We start from the raw sequence: 7,880 nt of genomic DNA, 5'->3' as shown, positions 1-7,880 counted from the left end.
CTTTGATGTGTAATATGGCATGAGCGCACCTTGATCCTGCACGGGCAGGCGGCCCTTGCCACCGAGATTGAGGGGAGCAACCCTTGTGGAGAAGGGGCCTGATATCCTCTGTCAACACCACCACCACCAGCAACCACAGAGGAGCTGCCACCCTTCCAGCAGGTAAGCAAGCCCCAGGGCCTAAGGAAGAGCAACATCCCCCAGACCAGCTGCCCTGCCTTCACGCTGGAACTCCTCCCAAGCTGAAGCACAGATAAGGGACCCTTGTGGCCTTGTGGGGATGCCTCTACAGGTACCACAGCTACTGAAGACCCCCAAAAAAGAAAGCTTTCACAACCAAAGGCCTTGGCCCTGGCCAATGGCTAAAAGTCAGAAATTAATATGGTTTTATAGATGAATAAATTAATTTGGTCTAGTGAAACCTACAAATCTTGCTCAAAATAATATCAAATTCATAACATGAAATACATAGAACTACAAGGAAAGCTAGATATGTTGAAACCAGCATATATATGTATGTTTTATATATAATAAAACATATATAAAATCTAATATATAATAAGCATATATATACATATATAAAGTGCATATATGTGTGTATATATGTACATATATATAGTACACACACATAAATCCATGGAGTTCCTTGAGAGCAAGGACTATTTTGCTATTCTATGTGTATTCCCAGGGTTTAGCCTAGTGCTTTGCCAGCAGTCAGTCAATTAATCAATAAATATTTATTAAACTCTTAGCTTGTGCCAGGCTTTATGCTAAGACCTGGGGATAAAAAGCAAGGCAAAAGGCACCCTGCTCTCAAGGTGTTCACAATCAAATGAAAGAGATAACATATAAACAACTGTTATGGGGCCATCGATGTGGCTTAGTGGTTTGGGAGCCAAGCCTAGAGACAGGAGGTCCTGGGTTCAAATGTGACTTCAGATACTCCTAGCTATTTAACCCTGGGCAGGTTATTTGACCCTCATTGCCTAGCTATTACCACTCTTCTGCTTTTGAATCAATACACAGTACTGATTCCAAGACAGAAGGTAAGAATTAAAAAAACAAACTAACAACTAGGTATGAAAGGTTATATACAATATAAATTGGAGATTACCAAGAAAAAAAACAATAGAATTAAAAGGGATTGGGAAAAGATGTTTGCTGAAGGTGAAATTTTAGCTGGGACTTGCAGAAAACCAAGGAAGTCAGGAAATGGAATTGAAGAGGAAGCACATTTCAGACATGAGGGACAGCCAGTGAAATGCTCAGAGTTGGAAGATGGAGTGTCTTGTAAGAACCATGAGGAGGCCAGTCTCACTCGATCACAGAGTGCATGTTAGGATAGTGGAGGAGGGAGCAGTAAGTAATATAATATATAAGAAGACTAAGGAAGGGGGCAAGTTATGAAGCGCTTTAAAAACCAAACAGATGACTTAATTATTAGATGATATAGAGTCCCTGAACTTTACTGAGTCCAGGGAGTGACACAGTCAAACTTGTGCTTTGGAAAAGTCACTTTGACGACTGAGTAGAGGATGGGCTGGAATGAGGAGAGATATGTAGCAGGCAGACAGACTAGCAAACTATTATAATAGTCCAGGTGTGAAGGGATGAGAGCCTGCCTATTGTAATCATTTAATAAATGCCTTTTTTCATTTGGTCATTGTCAAGCATTAAGTACCTAGTATTGCATGGTCATTGTTGTTTTTGTTCAGTAGTGTCTGATGCTTTGTGATCCTTTTCCAGGTTTTCCTGACAGAGATACTGGAATAGTTTGACATTTCCTTCTCCTGCTCATTTTACAGATGAGAAAATTGAGGCAAACAGAGTTAAGTAACTTGCCCACTAGTATCAGCTAATATCTGAAGCCTAATCTGAAGATTAGTCTCTATCCATTTTGCCACCTAGCTGCCTTAGCCTTAGTACATACATTAGAGAAATACAAAAGATTAAGGGAAGTCTGAGTCACAAATAGGCTATCAATAGGGTATCAAAATGTGACCAACTTCTAAGGAGTCAACCAGTTACTCAGTTGGTCTCCCTGTTTATTCCCTTTTGGATCACTTTAGTGTAATGCACAGCATTCTGCATCTGAAGCCAAGAAAACCTGGGATTGAATCCCGTTTCAAACACATATTAGCTGTGTTGAACCTGGATAAGTCACTTAACACTTCTAAGCCTCAGTTTTCTCATCTGTAAAATGAGAGAGTTGCGCTGAATGCCTTATAAGGTCTCTTCTAGCTTGAATCTATGATCTTACAAAGATTTAGCAACTAAGAAGCCATTGGTGATTTTTGCAAAAGTAGTTTCCCCAAAGGGGTTAAAAGAGGGTAGTGAAGTAGTGGAAGCATCAGTTGTACCTAACTCTTTCAAGAACTTGTCCAGTTAAGAAGAAGAAAAGTATGGGAAAAGATGGGAAAGTTGCAGGACAGAGTAGAAGAAGGGTCATGAGTAGACGTTTTTAGGATTAGGGAAATCTTTCTCCAGTATTCAGTCCATTAATATGTTCAGACCTACATTCAATTGTTTTGTAGAAGAAGCAGGGAAAGAACACAGGGGAGTCTATCCAAAGAGACCTCCTGATCCCAAAGTTAATCATTGCCCTGACTCTATATTACTAATAATTAAGCCCACTCGATTTCTTAGCTGAGAACCTTGAGAGAACCATATTTCACTTTAAAAATTGAGGCTATTCACGGAGAACTCCCTCTTCTCCCCTATTTCCCCATCTTACATCCCTCAAAGAACTTTCTGCCACTATCTCCTCTTTCATTCTCTTCACATAAAGAGATAGCTTTTTCTCCTTACTAAGGCAAACTGCTCTCATATACATAAGGGATCCCATTCTACCCTGTCTTCTCCAGAAGATTGTCCTGCTCTATTATCCCTTAGCCTTCATGAATCTTCAGAATTTTCCCTTCTACTTGCTGCTTCCCTATGGCAGATAAATCTACTTGCATCTCCCCTATCCTCAGCAAACTCCCTCTTAATCTGTTCATCTCTACTAGCTATTATCCCATGTATTTCCTCCTTTTTCTGGCAAAACTCATTGAAAAGGCCTTCTAAGATGCCTAATACATCCTTTTATCTCACACTCTTAACACTTTGCAGTCTAGTTTCTGTTCTCATCATTCAATGAAAACTGTTCTTTCCAATTTCCAGTTTCCAAATACTAATCTTAATTGCTAAATCTAATAGCCTTTTCTCAGTCTTTGTCCTTCTGATCCATCTTCATCCTAAGACACTATCAATCACCTTCTTAACACTTTCTTCTTTCTGGATTTTTATAGCAATCTCTCCCCATCTAACTACTTCTTTGTCTCCTTTACAAGATCTTCATCCATAGCATGCCCTCTAACCATGGGAGTCCTTTCACAATGATACTTGGACCTTCATTCCATTATCACTTTATACTATTTCACTTGGTGATCTCATCCCATGGTTTCAATCATTATTGCTATAAAGATGACTCAGAGCTCCCTGACCAGCCTTAACTTCTCTTCCAACTTCCTAGCTGAGATCTTCAGTTGCCTTTTGGATATCTCCAATTGAACTCCTGTAAGACATTTTAAACTTATTATGTCCAAAACTGAACTCATTATTTCCCCTCTAAAACCCTCCCTTCTTCCTAATGTTTCTCTTACTGTTGAGGGTACTACAATTCCCCCAGTTAACCAAGCTTACAACCTAGGGATCATCCTCCATTCCTTACTCTTTTACTCCCTCCTCCTATAGCTAATCAGTGGTCAAGAACTGTAATTTTTACCTTTGTAATATGAAACTTCTCTCCTCTGACATTGCAACCATCCTAGTGCAAGCCCTCATAATTGAAGAATTGCAATAGCCTTCTTTTTTTTTCCTTCTTATCCTTACTTTCTGTCTTAGAATTAATACTAAATATTTGTTCCTAGGTAAAGAGCGGCAAGGTCTAGGAAATGCCCAGAGACAGCTAAGAATCATTTGAGGCCAGAATTGAACCCAGGACCTCCCATCTTCAGGCCTGGCTCTTTAGCCATTGAGTCAACCAGCTGCCCCAAAGTAGCCATCTGATTGGTCTTCCTGCCTTGTCTCTTCCAATCTGTGAAAGGAAATTCTTTGTTCTCTTTGCCTGGTTGGGGTTAACACTTTGGAATAACAATAACTGAAGTACCCTTGCTTAGTACCTCACTAGACTGAAGACAGGATTAACTCTATTTTGTCTACTTTTTTAATTAATCAACAAAAGCAATATACCCATACTTAACCCTAAAGTAAGGGAAGTCCACAAACTCTTACTCCTAGGAGGAGAGTTAACACCTTTAGAGGTGAGAAGCCAGCAAGATACTTGGAAGAACTCCACCCTTTTTCTAACTCAAATTGCCAGGAACTTTTGAATTCTTTTAAGAGTTCACACACTCAGAAACGTGTGGTTCCAAAGATGTGAATCCTAGGAGGAGAGTTGCTAACTTCAGAGGATGAGAAGTGTGACAATTTTGGAAACTGTGATTAGTCCCTGTGGGGGACCAATTGGGCTGGCAGTCTGGAGAAGTTGAGTCTGGTGGAGAGTATCTCCTGGAGATAGTCTTCAGGGAAACCTCATTGGAGATTGCAGTGTGGATCCTAACTTCAACTTAGACTCTGACTCCTGGACTACTTGGTTGGGTGAGTGAAAAGGCTGACTCCCTTCCTAGTTTCCTAAGACTAGCTTCCATCTTGGAGGAGGCCACATGATTACTCACTACAGCCCTCCTGGCTAAGGACTAGTATAGGTATTTTCTCTAACCTCTTTCACATTTCACTACTTTATTGTTTACCCTCTATTTTGGTAAATAAACTGCATCCAACCATTAAATTTAAGCTTTACAAATCCACCTTTCTCTCAGCTATCAAACTTCCTAAAATCAGGTCCGGCCATATTACCACCCTCTTCAGTGAAGTCCATCGGCTCCCTTTTACCTTCAGAATCAAATATAAACTCTATCCTCCATTTGGCTTCTAAAGCCCTTTAGAACTTGGCCTCTTCCTATGTTTCTGGACTTACTCCCCTCCACCAGTTCTGTGACACCAACTTCCTTACTATTCCTAAAACCCAAGCATCTCCTTTACTTTATCCCCGGCTCTCCCCCATGCCTGGAACACTCCGTCTCCTCGTCTTTCCTTCTGAGCTTCCCTGGCTTCCTTCAAGCTCAGCTTTTACAAGAAGCCTTTCCTACATTGTAGTGCCTTCCCTCTGAGATTACCCCCAGTTTGTCTCATCTCTATCTTGTTTGTACATAGTGTTTTACCCGTTGTCTCCTCTGTTAGATTGGGAGCTCCCCAATCTAGGAAATCACAGACTGCTTTTTGCCTTTTGTGCATATGTCCTTAGGACTTAGCACAGTCCCTGGCACATAGTAGGTGTTTCATAAATGCTAAATGACTAGGAGACAACCTTATATAGAAGACCTAGCTCTCTGCCTGGATTCTTTGACCTACTTATATGACTGAGAAAGTGACCGCCTCTAAGGATGTTGGTTTCCTTGGCTACAAAATGGTAAAATGAGGGGTTTGGGATGGTTTCTCTAAAATCCCCTCCAACACTAAATGCTATGGTCCTAAATTGTTCTGATATCTTTGAGGTAGAGGCAGAAAACAAACCCAAAATCCAGTGAGAAGCGCTTCCGTACCACTTACTATTTCTGTTTTCCTCTCAGCCAAAATGGAAGTAAAAGATCTGATTATAACCTGTGAAAATAAGATGCAGTCAGAACTTGACCCTATCTACCCCCAGCTGGTGAAACGATGTAGCCTCCTATCCTCCCTGGATCTCCCAGGTAAGAAACTCAAGACATCTAAATAATTGGAGAAATATTTATTGTTCATGTATAGGTCATGATAATATGACAAAAATGATAATGCTGTTGAAATTACCTCCTTGGAGCCATACCAGTCAAACCACCACAGTATGATTTCCAGTAACTAGAAAAAATAATAGCTAACTTCATCTGAAGGAATAAAAGTTAAAGAATTTCAAGGGGAAGGGGCAGGTAGGGGCTCAGTGGATTGAGAGCCAGGCTCAGAGTCAAGAGGTCCTGAGTTCAAATGTGACCTCAAATACTTCTAGCTGTGTCAATCTAGGCAAGTCACTTAACCCTCATTGCCTAGCTTTTACCGCTTTTCTGTCTTAGAACCAATACCCAGTATTAATTCTAAGACAAAAGGTAAGGGTTTAAAAATAGTAATAATTTCAAGAGGAATTTCTAATAGAAACAAAGTGGAAAGAAAAAAAGCCTAATAGTATCAGATTTCCACCCTGGTGTTCAGTTCATGACCTCTTAGGCCATATACTCTCCCTGGGGTTTTCTTGGCAAAGATTACTGCAATGGTTTGCCATTTTCTTCTTCGTTGGATTAAGTGGTTAAGTGACTTGTAGGGGGTCACACAGCTAGTAGGGCCAGATTTGAACTTTGTTCTTCTTTGACTCCAAGCCCAATGAGTCATCTAGCTATTTCCTAGATCTATACTCCAAAGAAATCAAAAGACAAAGAAAAAAACTAATATATTTTTTTAAATTATGTCAGCACTTACTGAGGTGGCAAAGAATTGGAAACCAAGATGGTGCCCGTCAATTGTGGAATGACCAAACAAGTTATGGTATATGGATATGATGGAATACTATTGTGTTATGAGAAATGATGATAGGGAATGGTTTCAGAGAAACTGGAAAACTGCAGTGAAGTAAGCAAATCAGGAAAATAATTTATATAATAATAATAATATTGTAAAGACAATCAACTTTGAAAGTCTTAGGAATTCTGATCAATACAATGACCAACCATTGGAAAGCCTAATGAAACAGACTACCCAGAACCTTCTTTCTGAGAAATTATCTATTCAAAATGCAGATTGAGACATCTTTACTGACATAACTGGTAAGGGAATTTGTTTTGCTTATACCTGTATGTATAATACATGTATACAGGTAATGTATTATATGTATACAGGTAATATAATATATGTATAATACATGTGATGGATTTTTTTTACTGCTTTCCAAGTAGGAGGAAAGAATTTAGATCTTTGTTTGAAAAAATATATAATTGAATTTAAAAGGAAAAAAACCCTATCACTTCTTCCAACTCTCTACTCTACCCTCAACTCCACATTTATCTCTGCAAAAATAGCCCTTCTCAAAGAAGTTCACCAACTAAACTGTCTGCTTCTTTGTGCCTCTAACAGGCAGCCACTCAAAGCCTTTATTGGAATTTCAGTGACACCAGTCCAGTTAGACCACATCTTAGGGGGTTAAAAGAACTGCCTGAAAAGGTTTCTGAGCCATTGTCACTGATCTTTGGGGATAAGAACAACTACCATGGAACTGGAGATGAACAAATTTCCTGGTTTTTCTTTCTTTTTTTCTTTCTTTTTTACTATTTTTACCTCTTTTTCCATCCCTCCCAACACTTTTCCCCCATCCAAGAAAAAAGGGAGGAAAAAGCCTTTTGTAACAAATATCCACAGTCAAGCAAAAGAAAATTCCCACACTGATCATGTCCAGAAATGTACTCATTCTGCATCTTTAGTTGATCGCCTCTCTCTTAGGAGGTGGAGAACAATCTTCATCTTCTTGTTGGTTGTCTTAGAATTGGAGTTGCCATCCCATTAATCAGTGTGGTCAAGGCTTTCAGAGTTGTTTCTTTACTGTGTTGTTGCTATTGGATTAATTATGTTCCTGTTCTGCTTCTTTCACTCTACATCAATTCATATAAGCTTCCTCAGGTTTCTCTGAAATTATATCTATCATCATTTTTTATGGCATAGAAGTATTCTATTATATTCACGGAATTGATTCAGCAATTCTGGAATGGATAGGCACTCCCTTAGTTTATAGTACTTTGCCACTACAACGAGAGCTGCTATTG

The sequence above is a fragment of the Monodelphis domestica genome, chromosome 7 (genome assembly GCF_027887165.1).
Source record: "Monodelphis domestica isolate mMonDom1 chromosome 7, mMonDom1.pri, whole genome shotgun sequence".
Lineage (NCBI taxonomy): Eukaryota > Metazoa > Chordata > Mammalia > Didelphimorphia > Didelphidae > Monodelphis > Monodelphis domestica.
This window is presented reverse-complemented; position numbering follows the sequence as displayed.